The 18853-nt window shown below is 39.6% G+C and overlaps 1 long non-coding RNA gene across 2 annotated transcripts; it reads right to left on the bottom strand.

Annotated features, from left to right (window-relative positions):
* Positions 1-11193: 11193 nt before the first annotated feature.
* Positions 11194-18836, bottom strand: LOC136005429 (uncharacterized). Of its 2 annotated transcripts, none has more exons than XR_010608774.1 (3): positions 18767-18836; positions 16249-16304; positions 11194-12756 (listed from the first exon to the last, which is right to left on the bottom strand). It is a non-coding gene; the product is annotated as an uncharacterized LOC136005429 (long non-coding RNA). The 2 variants fall into 2 exon arrangements; XR_010608775.1 differs by lacking the exon at positions 18767-18836 and adding an exon at positions 18533-18676.
* Positions 18837-18853: the final 17 nt, after the last annotated feature.

Consider the following 18853-nt stretch of genomic DNA (forward strand, 5'->3'; position numbering starts at 1 on the left):
AACAAGCAAAGCACCAGAGTTGTGATGTGTATCGCTGCAGTAACAGAAAGTATGCTCATTACTGAAAGTAGTAGGGTAGGTAGCTGAAGTTCATACAACTGTTTTTCTCTATCTCTTGAACAGGTAGAAAGCTAAGTTCTTTGTAGATTGATGAGAGAGGTCGTGATCTTTGGCTAACCATGCTGGCAAAGACACATTGTTTGTTTTTGCAGCTTTGTGACATTTCAAGGACTGTGTCTGAGTTATGGTTCCTGTCATGGATTTTTGTCAACTGATCCTGAAAGAAAATGGATTAAATGGGTTTGCACCTGGGTTTTGCTCTTCTAACCTTGAGGATATGAAGACACCAGGGTCCACAGGCTGCCCTTCCTGCTATGTGATACACTAGTGAGAGATATGACTGTATGGCAACTCTGAAAGTAAAGTAAAAAAGAAAAAAGAGATGTCAAGAATTTTGGAAGTACTAATACAGGAATTAAATAAATGGAAGAAGTGGAACTTGGAGATAAAATACAGACAGAAGTGAACAAAAAGCAAGCCACAGATATGAGAAATTAAAATTGCATAATTGATTTTGTTGTAAATCTTGACTGGTTTGCATGAAATCGATACATGAATATTTGATAGTTGTGGTAAGACCAACAGTGAGAACAAGGTATAGAGAAAACATAACTGAGAAAGTTTCAAGAACAGTTTTCTGTTCATAGCTAAACATACATAGTTATGGTGCAGGAGAACTAAATTACATTTACAGCTTAAATACATTCTCACTAGGAGGACATCTGTCTCATAGGTATGCTTGCTCTAAATTGATACTAGTATCTCTTTTGTCATTTGACAACTGCCTCCAGGCTTTTAGGCTATTTCTGGGAGAACATAAAGAATATAAACATTATGAAAGACCTTCATACTTTCATGCTCTGCCAAAAATTTAAGCTTCAAAGAAGTTTTTAAACCTAATGCTTACTGATCATTCTTCTATATCTTCTCAGTTTTACTGGTTTAAGGCAGTAAAAGTTTCCTTTTTATGAAAAGCCAGATAGTGATTTAGCATATTGTAATGTTAATAGCTTCTCTGCTAAACTTTTCTAAAGATCACTTGTCTGGTTTTTTTGTGTCTAATAAGTGTAACCCCAATATTTGTTTCTTAAGATAGTTCAGATCTAACATTGGGAAGATGCTACATGCTAATACCTAACCTGAGGTAAACAAAGGATCCTAATCAGACTTTGAATTCTGCTAGCGCTTGAAGTTTTCTTAATATGGAGGCTGTGCCTTTTCTACATTATCCTTCTCCAAGGAAAGAGTTGCTACAATACAGAAATTTGTAGTGTCTTTTCTGTAAACACCTCTAGTAATGTTTCCCTTTGTTGTAAAATTCATGAAACTCAGTGTTCTTGCCCAGATTCCCCCTTGCTTGCTTTCTGCCTGAGTAGGAAAAAAATAATTCTAGCCTTCAATTTGTAGATGAACTCTTGAAAGCTGAGCCTTGGCATAAATCAGAGGGGGAGTGTCAGAAATGCAAACACTGTGTGTGGAAAGAAAAACAGGCCTGAAGAAGATGACCACAGCTTCAAAAACCACTTTAGTGCAAAATGTTGTCTGACAGAAGGAAGACATCTCACTCTAAGAAAATACATCTGAAGCACACTATAGCATATTTCTCTTTGGAACAAAGTATCTTCTGATATGGGTGAGTATTCATTTGTGGAGATGAACATGGCTTATGCCCGAAGTTAATAAAAGAGGGTCATATTTTCTTCCTCAGGATATGTGTAGTGAACACTAGAAGTACTCTTTCATTGTACCAGTTTTGTGTTTACACAAAATTGTTGTGGTTTTTGCAAGGCAAATTCTTCAGATAAGTTTAAAATAAGTTTAATATGAATAAACTGTGTCAGTACTGCATGATCTATACCACCTGCAACAAACTTCCTTCGAGATGCTGGCAGTTAGTTCTAATTACAGAATCAAAAATAAGAGTGGAGCAGATTGCAGGCGTGAGTTGCCAAAATTAGCTGTAAAATGTACACTGGGAAATTAAGAAACTCTCGTGCCACTGTGATGGGTTTGACTTTGGCTTGCTGCCAGATGCCTACCCAGAGCTCTCTTACTCTGCCTCCTCAACAGGTCACAGGGAGAAGACAAGATGGAAAAGCTCATGGGTCTGAATAAAGACAGAGAGATTGCTTACCGATTGCCATCATGGTCAAAACAGACTCAACTGCTGATTACAAATAGAGTTGAATGGTGAGAAACAAGGATAAAACTAAAACTAGTTTCCCCCTAAACCTTCTGACTTCTTCCCAGGGTCAATTTCATTCCCTAATTTCTGACTCTTTTACCTCTTTGCCCATGAGTGGTGCAGGCGGATGAGGACTGAGGGTTGTGTTCAGTCCATAACAGGTCCTCCCTGCCATTCCATCCTGTTTTCACCTGGAGCACTTTCTCCTCCTCTTTCTTCACTGACCTTGCTGTTTCTGCAGGGCTGCTTCTCCTATGTTTTTCTCACTCCTCTCTCTCACAGGTGCCATGAATCATACTTTATCATTTCTTAAATATGTTATCTAAGAGATGCCACTAGTGTCACTGATGAGCTCAGCTTTTGCCAGCATTGGGTTCATCCTGGAGTCATCTGGAAGCAGCTGTATCCAGCATGAGGCATCCCCTGTCCTCTTCTTGCAGAGGCAGGTGTGTGTGTCACCTCCCCACTTCTCCTCTGCCCTCAACCATAAGAAGAATCAGTCAGGTTCCTCCTAAGACACTAACAAATTAGACAAACTTCAATCTTCAAAATTTTCCAAATTTTTTCTATGAAAAGTATCAATTGTCTTAGACAGCCCCCTCTTCCAAAGTAAAAATAAAGCAATACCATTATTATGTATATAAATATAAACACATGTATACCTGCAAACATAGATGAGTATGTATACACAAGGAATTCTGGACTAATGTTTGGGTTGGTTTCATTTCTCCTCTACATTTCTGAAACATTTCATGAATTTCAGAGGCTTGTCTCACAGTTGCTTTAAGTGCAGGCTTCTGGCAGGATTGCAGGCTCTGTAAGTGCAATGCTCTGCTCAAGCCCTTCCTTTGACTTTCCATCATCTGTTGACTGTTTCATAGCCCAGCTTTTCCACTTGTTTCATTTCTCCTTCCTGCCTTTGTTGAACATAGTCTGTTGTTACAGCTGTGTGGTAGGTTGACCCCGGCTGGACGCCAAGTGCCCACCAAAGCTGCCCTCCTCAACTGGACAGGGGAGAGAAAAAAGTAACAAAAGCTAAGGTCAGGGAGAGATCAATCACTAATTGCCATCACAGGCAAAACAGACCGACTCAGGGAAATTAGTTTAATTTATTACCAGTCAAATCAGAGTGGGCTAATGAGAAATAAAACCTTCTCCCAACCCACCCCTTCTTCCCAGGCTCTACTTTACTCCCAATTTTCTCTGCCTCTTCTCCCCAGCAGGTCAAGGGGACAGGGAAAAGGGGTTGCGGTCAGTCCATCATGTTTCTGCTGTTCCTTCCTCCTCAGGGGGAACTCCTTACACTCTTCCCCTGCTCCAGCCTGGGTCCCTCATCGGGTCACAAGTCCTGCCAGCAAACCTGCTCCAGTGTGGGCTCCTCCCCCTGTGGGTCCACAGGTCTTTCCAGGAGTCTGCTCCAGCAGTCCATGGGGTCACAGCATCCTTAAGGAATCTTCCTGTTCCAGTGTGAGGTCCTCCATGGGCTGCAGGTGAATGTCTGCCCCATGGACCTCCAAGGGTTGCAGGGGCATCTGCCTCACCATGGGCTTCACCACAGGTTTAACCATGGATTGCAGGGAAATCTCTGTTCCTGTGCATGGAGCACCTCCTCTCCTTCCTTTTTCACTGACCTTGGTGTCTGCAGAGCTGTTTCTGTCACACATTCTTACTCCTCTCTCTCCCACTGTGATTGGGAGAGTTGCTGCTGTGCAGCAACTCCTTCCCCTTGTTAAATACGCTATCTCAGAGCCACTACCATCATTGCTGGCGCTCATGGGCTCAGCCTTGGCCAGCAGTGTGTCTGTCTTGGAGCCGTCTGGCATTGGCACTATTGCACAGGGAGGAAGCTTCTGGCATTTCCTTGCAAGAAGCCACCCCTGTAGCCCCGACTGCCAAAATCTTGCCATGCAAACCCAGTACAAGCTGTGAGGAATAATTCTAGAAGAATCTGCTTTATAGTCTGTAGTATTCATGTTTTGCTGGATAAACATCTATTTCTATTAGAAATGGTTAAACTCATGTGATCCTATGTCACATGAGCAGCATCTCTGATTTAGTTATAATATTTTTACAATTACAATATTTTGCCATTAACTGCCATTAGCTGCTTCATAAACTGGTAGTCTGATGCTTAGCCTATTTGCATTTTGTTGGTATAACATATACAGCTAGTATGATTTCATGCTATATTGTCTGGTACTGCTATATGTAGATAAGGGTTAAAAAGAGTTCAGTATCAACACTTTTTTTGCGGCATATCCAAACAAATTAATGCCATCTTAGAACCATGAACCTAAAGTTGCTTTAGATGTTACTTGTATGTACAGCATTCATCTCTTGTCTTTACTTTGTTCCTTCTTTATCACATCAAGCTTTCAACATCTACTCGCAATTTCCCCACGTTACATTCTTTATGACATTTTGTCTGATTTCTGTAAAATGGGCAGTACTTTTGTTATTTCTGATTTTTTCCAGTTAAATTTTCACTGTACATTATCTGTTATTGTGGGTTCCTTTTTTATAGCAGGGTTGCTCTGTTAGCTGGGATCAGCTGAATTTTTTTCAAGCAGTAAGCTATTCTTAATGAAAATTGGCTCTGCTGGAAACAGAATGTCCTGCTCTATCCCCCTGGGCAGCCAGTCTCTCTGTACAACACCTCCATAGAAGTACCTTATATGTGATTCCTGAGAAACTGCAGAAGTATGAGATCTGAACACATGCATTTTCCAGTGCCCCCATAGGAGTTCTTTTCTTTTATGTCAGCTATGAATAAAATTTATAGACTGATATTTTCCATTGCTAGACTAGGTGCTCCATTCCCTAAGGGAATTGTAATCTGTGTACTTCCAAGTATCGGGAATTGTTAGGATTAATAGCCTTGCTTTGCACTTAAAACTGCAGTACTTTAAGCCTTATGCCAGAAAATCTGTCCAAGGGTAAACTTTTGGATAAAGTTCATATTGCAAGCACAAGAATAGCTGAAACCTTGGAACCTGTAGAAACAAGCAGAATAAAGAAGATAGATATAGACCAAGGAAACAATTCTGGGAAAATGTGCTAACTTCAGAAGAAAGCCAGCCCAGAAACTAAGAAAAATAGTAAGAAATCAAGAAGCTACTGACCAGAATTAAGTGATTGGATGTGGGCATTGAGTAATGGGTGGTACAAGCCAGGAAATCTATCTGTAAGGGTGTAACTGGGATGCATGGTCTGCAATAGGGTTCCTCCTTTGAGGCACCTAGCTGGAGCTGCTTTGCATGTTGGATAAATAAACCACTTATTTACCCAGCAGATTGGCAACTTGTTTTCTTCAAGGAGGAACCTAGGGCCAAGCCCTGCTGAAGTGGCATTCACATAATACCTGACATTGACTAGGTGGTGGCTGCATAATTCCTGTAACATAAGATTGCCCTTAACTTCTATATTTAGTACACATGACTCTAAGAATTGTCCCTTGGTGTATGATCTTACTAGTGTCTGTTTGTGACTTTACTGTAAACTAGACCTCACATAATCATATGCACATTACCATAAACCACAACAGGTTTATTCATATTTATAGGTACAACTGACTATTGAACAGTTCCTAGAACCAGTACTAGTGTAAGAGTATACTTTCAGTTTTATTAGGAATTTCATCTTTGTCTAGAGGCTTTTGCAGATGGCGTAAGCTCTTGGAAATGTAGCAGTTTTATCGAAAAGATGGATACCACTATAACATGTATTTTTTTTGTACACTTTATACAGTCTTTTACAGTAACTTTTCCAAACCCATCCTATTGACTCCCCCCCCCGCCCCCCCGGCTTAAGTTTCCAAATCTGTCTTGTTTCTTTGTGTTCCCAGGAGTTAGTGGTTTGGTCATGTAGCCCATTATTGTTCTGCCCTGGAGGGTAAATGTGGGGTTCTAATTACAGCCTAGTCAATTTACATTCTGCAATTTGCCATTCCTCTTTTTTTTTTTTTTTTTTTTCCTTTTATTCTAATTTTAAATGTGGGTTATATGTAAACATTTTGTTTAGGTTTGAGTGTCTCATGTCTGTCACGGATAGATGCTGATCAGGGGTTCCCTAACACTTTAGGACTGCTTATAAAACTGAGGTCTCTTGTAAGAACTTTGTAAGTTTCCTTTTCATACCTGATACCTTTTAACCTTCATACTTTCTAGGTCAAGAATACTTACCACCTTTCTAAGTACCTTTCTTAGTACCTTTCTGATATTTTCCATTACAGGACTAGGTGCTCCATTCTGTAAGGGAATTGTAATCTGTGTATTTCCAAGTGTTGATACAGTCTGATAAACATATAGTTTCATTTCTGTATCAATTATTAAAGGAATCTCTAACACCCAGAACAAAACCACTTTCTTGTGTTTGTTTTCAGCAGCTCTGTTGAGCCTTCCTGAGGGACAAAATTCCTTCAGGATCTCTTTGCAATTTTTTCTATTGGTCTTTCTTTTCCTAAGCCCAGTCTTACTATGTGATGTTCACACCACCTGTGTTGTGTGTTTTGTGGCAGAGGTAAATATAAAAACAACCAACCAACCAAAAATGCGGGAAGCATTTACATCTTCATGATGAGTTACAAGTAAGCACCTTGCAAGAAAGAAAGGGTTTCATTTCTTGCTCTCAGTAGTAAGTGGTCAAGAGCAGCTCTGTTCTCTTAAAAGGTTTTCAGTCCTCAGAAGAATGAAACACCACACCTTTTTTCCCTTTTCCCTTGAGAGAATTCCAGAGTTATCTTACGCCACTGGTAACCTCTTGAAATGGTGAAACAACTCTATATAAGGAAGATATCTGTAAAAATAAATACATAAATACACAAAGATAAAAACAAGCCTGACTAATCTTGAACACAAGTTCAGATATTTGCACTATAATGTAAAAAGATTCAGTAGAGAAAACTATTATAAATAAATATTCTGACATGGGTTTTGTGTCCTGGCTTGCTGGCACATGCCTAGAAGTCATTTCTGTAGCTCTGCTAGGAAGTAGGATTGTTACCACCCTGGAATAAAACCAGATTTCCTTCAAGATCCATACATGAAGATTTAAACTGCAACATCAGAAAGACCCATTGTCCTGCACAAAGGCTTCTTGGCTCAAATATCTTCATTTAATCCATCTATTTGACCTTCTATCTGTTCTTAATGTTGTTTGATCTGTCAGTTGGCTGTTCTCTGTACCTTAGGATGGTGTTCACCAAAAAGGGTTTAAACCAGCACTGGAAATCAGTGGATATAGTTTTAATTTACTGAGAAATCATCTAATAATCTGAGACAGCACTTTCTTCCTCAAGTTGCCCAGAGTAAGGAACATGAAGATCATAAGCAAGTTTGATGCTAAAAATCTTTATTCTAACAGACAGCAACAAGCTGTAGCAATACAAACTGATACAGCAGAGGAAATCACTCAAGAAAATGTTCTTCAAATAATCTGAAGTGAAAAAGCTACTGAGAAAAACTGTAGGCTGTTATTTTCTAGGACCAAGGCAGAAAAGGAATGAGAAATAAACAGAGGTTATCTCACTGTGAAAAACTGCACTTAAGCAAATACAAAGAAGCCTTTCTAATAATGCAGCTTGAAGCTGTACAAAAATCAAGAAGAGTACCTGTATAGATTTTTCTGTAGTTTCTGAATTCAATAAAGAACACAATTTTCCTCTTGTTTCTCCTCTGTGCAATACATGCATGACAATAGCTATATTGAAAACAAAGTCAAGAAGAAAAAAAATCTTCATTCCTACCACAGCAAATCTTAGCATTGCACATTCTGCTTGTGAAGAGGCGCAAGATGAAGTGGTAGATGTTACCCATATTCAGTTAATGTTGAATATACTGAGGCTCTGCTAATGAAGAAAGAACACATTAGAGAACCTTTAATGTATTAGACATGATTCTTCAGAAACTGGTTCAGGACTAAAAGTTGACTGAATTAAAACCATTATGTGTATATAATGCCAACTGAAGTACAGCATGTAATCACCTTAACTTTAAAATTTCTGAATAACTGTCTTTTTCACTAATTTAGAATTTACTATAATCCATATTACTGGCAAACATATACATGCACAACTAGCAAACACAGGTAAACTGATGGAGTTTCATTACACTGTGAAGAAGTAAAGTATAGACTGAGTTCTCCTGCAATTTATTTTTATTTAAACCATTATAATTCAATTTACTTTAAAGAAATTTACTGAGTATTTAAACTGACGTATCTGAAATCAGAATTTGGCTTGATGTTTAAGAAACTATTAGATCAAGGTGTTAAGGATATTCATTGGCCAGATTTCTTTTTTAATTATTATTATTTAATTATTTGAAGTTCTAATATTTACGGGAGATGGTCATAAATGCTTTGAGATCCTTCAAGTGTTCTTGAGCAAGGAAGGCTGCTGTGAATCTGTGCTCACAATCTGACATATTTTGTGAATTTATCAAAAACTATAGACAGGGAACCTCTCTGATATGATATATTTAGCAGAAGTACCTGTCAGAAAGCAGAGGATAAATTTAAGTAACTGATTCAGTGATATTTTAAGTGCTGAAATGGAAGGGCCTTCAACAAATTCTCTTTGTTTAAATATGGTGTTGACATTCACTCAAAACTAGCCAACTGGCATAAATAGGTTCATACCAACTTGGCAGTATTTTTGAGTACTCAGGTAAACAATTGTCTTTTGTTAGCCTTTTCTCTATTAATTCACTAATCTGTGCTGTTGGAAAAAGTCTATAAGAAAGCTACAATAAATGGAGATGGAAAAGTTGGTGAAATTCCTACACAGAAAGGTCAGAACAACAGAGGTACTAATCTTCCCTGAACTGCCAGGTTCAGCTGTGTGCATTTTCTACCTGGCTGCAGTGAGACTGAATGGAAGATACCAAATGTTCTCACTGAGAAAAACTTGCACAAGGGAGTGCTCACACTGAACTGGGTGAGGCCACAAACTGCAAGTATGAACCTTATGTATGCAAAGGCTCAGCTGAATGTGGTAGTGAGTACGGTCATGGCTTATGTATTACTGAAATGAAACTAAGTACAGTGATACCAATCAGCCCATAAAATCCGTTTTGTGCCTTATTTATGAGCGTTGTCAGATTGTTTGCTTGTTTGCTTCTTTGATTCTAAATGTGACATTTTAGAGGATTAGGAGTCTCCTATTGAAGGGCTATGTGGAGAATGAGGTGCCAGGAATAGAGCAGTGCAGTAAACCAAAAGGCTAACAAAGGCTAGTAATTGCATTTTGTGGTGGATGTGTTTTTGCACAGCTTCTTCTGAAAGATTTTTCAGAATATATTGAATTTCTGAGGTAGCTGGTATTAGGTTCCTCCAAAAGACAACAGGCTCAGAAACTTATATTCTACAGGTCTACTACAGAACTACAGTTAACAGGCCTACTCTATGCAGTAAAAATTTATTAGATGTTTAGCCTGAAAGCAAATGTGTAGCTCAAAATAGATGTTTTAAAAATTCTTTTCCAAGGATTGATTTCTGCTTTAAACAAGAAGTTTGCTTATGTTTATTTTTACATTCTCTAACATCAGACAGAAGAGTTTGCATGCTTTTGTGCCAGCTTCTTTCTTACCTCTACAGACAGTTAATGACAGTTCAAGTCACTTGTCTTGTGTGAGAAAACATCAATCTGAAAACTAAAGACTATTTCTTCCCTTCTGCCAAAGAAGGAAGTAGAAGATTCTTCAAACCACTCCCAAATATAATGCCCTTTTCCACATACAAGCAAATCTTTTGCAATACCTCAAAATATCTGTTCTGTGTTAGCATGTTCTGGTTGCCCAGTCCAAGAACAAAGTTGCCAAAATTCATGATGGCATGTGCTAATATCCGATTCATTTTTTAGGCAACAAAGAAATACCTGAATTTCTTTGTTAAACCTGATACTACACTGATGATGGCTGTGGAGAAAAAAAAAAAAAAAAAAGAAAGAGTTTATGGGGTTAATTAGTTCTGTAAGGTAAAGTAGACTCTACAGACTCTTCTGCTCAACCTGTTCTGCAGCATAAATTACAGGTTTCCACTGTTATTTCTTTGCCAAGGTAAACAGTGTGGGGCAAAAGGAGCAATTCAAGTGCAGAAGGTAGTGATATTAATAATGTAGAAAAACTGGTTAGAACATCTCCATATTAATATAGCACTGAGTTAGATGGCCTGTTTTGAACCTCTGCAGCTCAGGATACCCTTTGGAAAATAAGTTGAGGAAGAAACATTCTAAAATAATCCTGAGGGTTTTTTTGGTGGGTTTTGTTTGGTTGTTTTTTTAGTTGGTTGTGGGTTGGTTTTTGGTTTGGGGTTTTTTTGGATGGGAAGGGTGGAGGAAAAAGTGACTTTTAGTTATAAATCCCAGTGAGCAAAACAGTCATTGTTTCAATTTCTGATGGCTGCAGCTTAACTGAGAACTGAGAAAGAAGCTCAGTGCTTCCACAATGTGATTAAAGTAGCAACAAACATACCAGCTACATTGTTCAGACCACACAAGCCTTGCTACTCTTAGGACAAGACTAACTGACCCACAGCAGCTCTTGAAGAGCAGCTCTGTCAGACCTCACATAGAGCATGTGAGTTAGCTTCCCATATTTAGTACCAGCAGTTAGCTTCCATCATCCACTAAGGAACTCACTGGAAACCAGCAGGTCTTACTTGGGGAAAAAGGCAGAGCAAGTGTCATGCAAGTGTCATTCTGTGAAACAAACGGGTGATGCAAAAGTGGATATCCCAGTTACAAAAAGCTATTTAATGCAAACACCCAAGTAAGGATAGAACCAACTAGATGCCACGCTTGCGTCAAAGAACACATTTTCTTCATTTGCAGGCCTGTGTTTGACATCTTCCACATTAACAGATACAGCTCTTTGGCATATGCAGCATTGCCACTTTGCAATGGTATTAACCCAATAGGTTGCATGCTGCTGAGTAAAAAGTAAAAAACAACTGTAGAGAAAGGAGAAAGAAAATACGGTGAAGTATTCCACACTTGAAAGAAATTGAGAGGAGTTACATGAGGAAGTGAATTTGATTTAGCAGTTCAACTCTAAGTACTGCAGTAGGGCTAACAATGCACATCCTAAATGCACCATGGGTTGCAAAAAAGAAGCAGGAAACACAGGGGTAGAATAACAGTTGTTTGCAGCAGCTTTGACCAGAAGAATAAGTCTTTTATTCTTTCATATTTGGTGTCTTTTTGCAATTAGATAGTGGATATTAGAATTGTGCTTGATTTGATATTGGGGTAGGACATTATTTGGAAAGAAGTAAACAGGAAAAATAAAAGCCTTTTTCTTATTGTTTCTAAATATTTCTTATAATACAAGTTTGCCTGCATACGGAAGAACAGCTAGCTTTGGAGAAAATGCAGCTTGATTTTGACCTGAATCTTTTCCAATACATACATGCTTAATAGAAAGCGGTTTTATGCTTTGTCTGGTTTGTTAGAGTGTTTGTGTTTATGGAATCAGTATTGCTGTTGTCTGTGCTGTGTAATCACTGGAAGCAAGTAATTTTGAAGGAATTGCTTGAGGCAGGGTCACAATTTTTTTCCTGGAATGCGTTGGATGGGGTTCTGCTCAATCTGGTCTAGTGGAAGGTGTCCCTGCCCCTGGCAGGGGGTTGGAACTAGATGGTCTGTAAGGTCCGATCCAACCCAAACCATTCTATGATTCTATGACTCTATTCCCCCCCTGTAGTCCCAAATAAATGAGACCAGAAACTGGTCTTACGTTACTTCTTTGGATTCTTCTTTGCATGCGTTTTTCGTATTCATAGCTTTGGTTTGACTCTTGTCAATGGGTAGGGCAGGAGCAGTCCAGGTTTTCTGGCAAGAGTAAGTAACTGCATAGTGAAGCAATTTTCAGGAGACTGAAGCAGAGTAACCCTTCTATCCTGCAGCATGGATGGGTCAGACACAGGCTGCTTGTGGGAGTACTGGGGTTTTATGCACAGCAATTGGAAGGTAGCTCAAAGACCAAGTGTGGAAATTATGGCTAACACTTGCCTTTGCTCTCTTGCATTTGTGCAAGTGTTTCCTGTGGTAAGAAAGCAGGGGTTGGCATGGACAAGGGTCTCTTTGCAGTGTGTCAAGGTTTAACCCCAGCTGGTAACTAAAAGAGCCATGCACACAAGCAAAGCAAAACAATGAATTCATTCACCATTTTCCATCACTAGGCAGGTGTGCACATTTCCCATCCCCCGAAAGCAGGACTCCATCATGCATAACACTTATGTGGGAAGACAAACACCATCACTCCACATGTTCCCCCTTTCTTCTTCAGGCAGCAGAAAAAATGGTTGCTAAATGAGAAAGTGATTGCCTTACATAGATGGCAGTGCTGTCATAAATGTAGGCATGTCCTGCATGTGCTTGGGAACCACATCAAATATTGTGATGGTAGGAGTATTATAAACTCCAGGTTCTTCTGAACAATGAGAAGTTTTCACCAGAATCTTTCTTTTTTTGCTCAGCCATTGCTTACTGTGTGAACAAGGCTGTAACAGCAAGCCTGGGGAAAGAAAGAAGGAAATTACTGTAAAATATTATAACTAGCATTCAAAGACAGACATTGCAGCCATTTGTTTCATTACCTCCTCCCTGCAATGTCAGTCAGCAGGGCAATAATTTTCATCTTCTGCTCTGATACTACAGCATAGGTGAAAAAACTTTCTCCCTTGTAGCTTGAAAATTAACAAAGCCTCTTCAGCTTTCTGTAAAGAGACTAGAGGTGACAACCTATGCAGGGTATTCCTGGACATAAAAAAGCAAATCTACCACAGGTGCAATATATCTTGTGTGGTTTTGAGAGGGTGCTGTTCTTCCCAGCACTTTTAAATACCCTAAATACAATGGAAAAGCCCAGCAGTCACTGTCCAGTTTTTTATTCTTTATGTCATTGTGAAATCAGTTCTTACAGTAAAGACAGTTTTTGCAAACTGGCTTGCTTTCTTTTATAAAGTGTTTCCAAACTTGCAAAGTATTGTAAGCATCAAATATGTGTTCTTTTTATCTCCATTTTCATTCCCACCTAAGCTTATGCTAACAGGCAATTCTCTCTGTGAGATCACTCTTTTCTGTAAGCACTTTTTAGCACCTTTGCCTTCTATTCTTCCCCATGAAAAGTAAGAACTTTAAGTTCTAGGTCAGAAAATGTTATGGTATGTAATTTTTTGGTTTTGCTTTCCAACTCATCATAAAGAGAAATTACATAGATTCACCAAAATCTGAAATGAAGTTATTTCTGGTTTTGTTACATTTAATGAACTGAAAAATCCATTGCACATCCTACTGTTTGTAGATCTCTTAAGAGATCTGAGCTCACTACCTCCTGTAACATATTATTACTGCTTATATTCCATTTCTGCAGGAATACTGATCAGAAATAGCTTGACACTAACCTTCAAATTGCCTAACATATATTCATCTGTAAGGCATTGCACAACTCACGACAATACAGTAAACATTTCCTAACCTACTTCATTGAGATACCCAGACTTGTTCTTCTACATTTCACTGTAGGATTCCTGGTAGCAATCTGAGTTGATTGTTGAGAAATACAAAGTATTTTGGAACACCAACTCTCAAACATATAAGAATCTTATTTAGTCGTCTCCAAAGATGGAAGCTGCCTGAGATACTTTGCGCTGTACTACTTTTATTTCTGCTACTAAAGCCTTTGTCAGCAGGATTCTCCTGAAGATTGCACCAAACCCTTAATTAGGCTGTGTTGTATCATTTTGTAGCAGATTAGAAATTTAAATCAGAGGCTTTAATTGCTTTCAAATGTGACAGACTAGTCACTAACATTTTGATCTGGGCAGCTATGGCTGGAAAAAGTATGTGAGATACACACCTGACATTCAGATAGCCATTGTTATAATTCATCCTAATCAGGACTAGTTAGATCAAAGTTATTTAACCTGAGACACCTATTAAACTGTTTTTTGAAAGTGAACAAATAAGGAGGGCTGTAAAATGCATTTAAAGGCTCTTTGAAATAAGAGAAAAAAAAAAAAAAAAGCCTGGGTTCTTCAGTAGTTTTAGAATTTAGAGAATTTTAAGCACCAACCACCAAGTTTGTTCACATTGCACAATACAGTCTTGTGTAGAGACAGGTGAAAGCCAGTAAGCTGCTTGAAAGCAGTGCCGTCCATTTTTCAATAAACCAGTTCAGCTTTGGCATGGAGAAAAGGCACTAGAAAAAGAAATTGTGATTAATAAGCTCAGGGAATTTCCGAATATGTTGATAGAAGCTTTTAAAACCATCAAGCCCTATACCCTTATGTCATATTTCAGCAATATGTGAAGTAATCAGACAAGCTTTGTCTCTCACACATAATTTGGTGACATACCAATGGTACTTGATAGAATTTTCTATAATAACCAGAACCTGGTCAGTAGATAATATCAGCTATGCCTTACTATGCACACATAGGTAGTACTTGTTGCTTCACTGTAATCTAACACAGTTTTGGTAGTCATCGCATTAATATGCAGTTATTTCTTTTAGAAGAAAGTGGTCTTTTCAAATAGAACAAAACTTCAGACTGCTCAAAACCACCTTCTGTGGTTTGCTATTCCAGATTAAAATATGGGGAAAAAAAATACTTTCAAAGCAGGTGTGTTTAATAGACATTCTTGCAAGAGTGGTTTGTATGTATCTTTGTACTTGGATTTCATCACCTGGCTTCCACCCACTAAAAGTAAGGTGTGCCAGAGTGTCCTTGGATTGAACTCTTGAATCAATGAGAGTTTTGTCACACTGGGAACGGAAACTTCCAAGCTGCTGGTTAACATGCTACTAGTTTTACTACACGGCACTCTTTCCTCTGAGTCAGTCCTGAATTTTCATCAAGCTGGGTATTAACACAATTTCCACCTTGGATAGGTCAGCCCTAGAATAGCTCAGTATCCAGCAGATTATTTTTTACGTGGAAAAACCCAGGATATTTCTGCTCTTATTTTAAGCCTTTTCTAGGAATGCACCCTTTTGCAGTATGATGGCAGGAGACAGGGACTCTGGAATAGGGTTGTTACACAAGTGTGTCAGGGACAATAGATAATGGTCCGTGGTGAAACATACAAAGATAGAAAAGTAGTTTGTCCACTTTGGCTCCGCCCCGGAAGGTCCCGCTTTGGTTCCTCCCCAGAAAGTTCAGCTTTAGAACTTCCCAGAAAAGTCCTGACCCTTAGAAACCTTTCTAGATATTGCTGGCCACTTCTTCTGACGTAGGCTGGCCCCCTGTGTCAGAACGAGTGTGCATTTTTTTATTAGTATAAAAGCCTGAGCCTCATGCGATGGGGAGAGGCTCATGCCACCCAGGTCAACATTTCCTCCACAGGGACGCCCACTAAGGTTGAGCCTTCCACCTTGCACTGCGATGATGTTTCTCGGAGCTGGTTTCCTGATCACCATTACATGGTCTTTGGGGTTGGTAAGAACAAACCAAACACCAGAAGTACCTTTTAATGTATCTGTTAGTATCTCTAAATTTTCCTATATTAATAAACAAGTAGTGAGTTCTCTATTCGTGTCTCGTTTCTCTCACCCAGAATCCTTGAACTCTGGAACAACAAGTCACATGTTGCACTAAGAAACAAGATGAACAGACTATGTTCTGCACTGCATTAAAGATTGATTAGTATGATGAGCTCACAAAGCTCATACTCGATCAGGTAACCTGGCACAGGCACTATAAACATGACATAACACATGATCTGTTTTCTTTATTCTGGTTTCTTTGGCTATAGTATATATATAGATATATATATATAGATATATATATATAAAAATATTGCAACACTTTTCAGTTTCATCATAGCTGTAGATAAAGTAGCATAAACAGGGAACAGAAGTTTTCCCGTCCCTGACATAGTGCCCGAGTTTCCTCAGTGCGGGTATCAACTATGAAACCACCCTTCTCTTGGTTGGCAATGCTAGCAGACATGTTTATCACTAAAATCTGATGACACTTTTTGAAGAAACAGAAGAATACTATACCTGGTATCAAGGACAGCTCCAGTTTCAGCTGGGATCGCAGCAACCCATCATGATGACTGATAAAAATTACAAACATTATGATTATTTGACAGAACTAAATAGAAGTCATCAGTTAGACCTTCATGAAATTACCTAACTATGTAGTTCTTAAAAAAAAATACTTCCTTGACTTACTACTTCTCAAGGTTTTCTGTAACTAAGATTGGAAACCTGAGGCCCAAACTTACAGATGCTGAAAAAGAAGACACTACATGCCATCTTGTGGATATCACAAGAACATCAACATTGATTCTGAAAAGATGCAGTCTTTAAGAGAAAAAAAAAGGGGGGGGGGGGGGGGGAAGAACAAAAATATCTCCTTAAATACGAATTATAACCTAATACACAATTCATTACTATAAGGAAGAAACATAGTCTGGAAAATATAACTTGTTTTGTTTCTTGCTCTTCAGGGGAAATAAACTAACAATGCTAACGGCCATGGGGGTTACATTGTCAACTGTTAGTGCTCTGTCAGTTAAGTAACTGTGTAAGAACTTCGGGATTTGAACTTCATACCCAAAACGCGTCAATTAGGAAGCACCACTGAAAAACACATTGTAACACTACACTTTGTTGCTTGTGCTTAGAGACAGCAAAACGGAATATATGGAGTAGGAGCATATTTAGGACATATTTCTCTTCCACTTTTCCTTCTTACATATATACTACCAACACTCTGCTGCTCAGCTTCAGCTACACATATGATTCTGTAAGTCAGTCAAAGCTGCTGAAGCAATGAATTTAAAGGTTAGCCTGAAAAGGGTGGTAGGGTACTGGGGTGAGAGACAAAAAGAAGAAAGGAGAGGGTAAGTTTGAGGCAGAATCCCTTTTAAAAATAATTTTGGCCTTCCTGTATAAAATAGTTCATGTCCACAGCTTCCATGAACTGGTAGCATTCAGTATTTTATAGTATGACATCTAAGTCAGTTCCTCAGAACAGTTCAAATTTTTACAAGTTATTTACTTGAAATGCAATTAAATATAAACACAACTTATTGGTGTTTACACAGCTCTTCCTCAAAAAAAAAAAAAACCAAAAACCAACAAACCCTAACAAACCCTAACAAAAAAAAAAAAAAAAAACCAAACAAAACAAAAAAACACCCAAAAAACTAACACACTTGGAAGTTCCAAAATATTTTTTTAAGCTTATATCAAAACAGTAAAATTAGCAGCTCTGCTCTGCTAGAAAGAGGGGGAATAATTGGAAATCCACCTCAAGGACTTTGGTGGTATTTCTAGACATAGATGTGTGTTCATATGCAAATATGTTAATGTGCAGCACAGCAGTGCTGAATGAGATCCCAGAACTCAAATGGTATATACATACATGGCTGGTACAAGCAGACTGTCTGCTGGCAGGCTGCTCTATACTTCAAACAGATTACAGATGTTTTTCACACTTATTTATACTATTTTGAACGCACGCAAACTCAATTTATTTGAGCTGGATCAGGGCCTTAGAAAAAGAAAGTGTTAATCATCTGAAGACGTTAAAAGAGATTTATCAACACAGCTACAACATGAAGAGCAGCTGGAAACAGTAAGTGAAGGAAGGAAAACGTCGAGTTACCCTTCACTTTCGGTATGTAGAGGGAACACAGGATGAGCATTTCAGTTTTGATGCTTGGTGGTTTTTTTTGTTTGTTTGTTTCAAAGGAAATCCCTGCACTAGCAGGAGTAATGACAGAAAAGGAAATGTGAGCATGAAGCAAACCACAGAGGAGCAAAAATGTTGTGAAGCAAGCAACTACAGTTTGCTCCTATTATGGTACAAAAGGATCTAGCCTCAGTTTTCCCAAATGTCTGCTGTGCTCTGAAGCATTCGACTTTTTCTGAAAGAAAAGCCAAATGCAGCGTTACCAAGGAAGAAACGATCACGATTTCTATGCATCGGCGCACAGTGCAAGACACAGCTTTTTCGGATAAGAGGGGTAAGATGTGACACCCTTAGTAACTGTCGCTGTTCGGTTTTTGCTGCATGGAGGCTGGACTGGTCAGACCACCTCGTTCCCCGAGGGCGGAGTTTAACGAAGCCTAAGGGCAGGAGGAATGACAGCCCGTCAGCAAGCAGCCGGCTACGCCTCTCCTCGAGCACTGCGGCCTGCTTCCCTCCGCAGACACCCCTCGGTTGAGCACCCAAAGGGCTGACCCGCCCTACATCACACAGGCTGCCCTTCCCGGGGCAAGCCGCGGCCCCGCAGCGGCCTGTCGCAGCGACACGCCAGTCCCCTTCGCCTACCCCAGCCCGAAGGAGGGCGGCGACCCTCTGTGCTGCCCGAGAGCATCCTGGCGGCCTATGACAAGGGGGGCCGGGTCACTACGGTTTGTCCAAGACCCCGTTTCCCACCCAGGGAGGGGTGCTGGAGGGCCGCAGCCCGGAGCAGGCACTGCGCATGGAGCTATGGGGGGACAGTAAGCGAGGCCGCCGCCGGGGCAGGCTGGGGCGCAGCCCACACCCCTCCCTGCAGCTGACCTCCACCGCCCAGTCGTGACCGCGGCTGAGCCGCCACACCTCAACGACGCAGCTCTGCGGCGGCCTGAGCATGCGCAGCCCCGATTT

The sequence above is a fragment of the Lathamus discolor genome, chromosome Z, assembly GCF_037157495.1.
Source record: "Lathamus discolor isolate bLatDis1 chromosome Z, bLatDis1.hap1, whole genome shotgun sequence".
Taxonomy (NCBI): domain Eukaryota; kingdom Metazoa; phylum Chordata; class Aves; order Psittaciformes; family Psittacidae; genus Lathamus; species Lathamus discolor.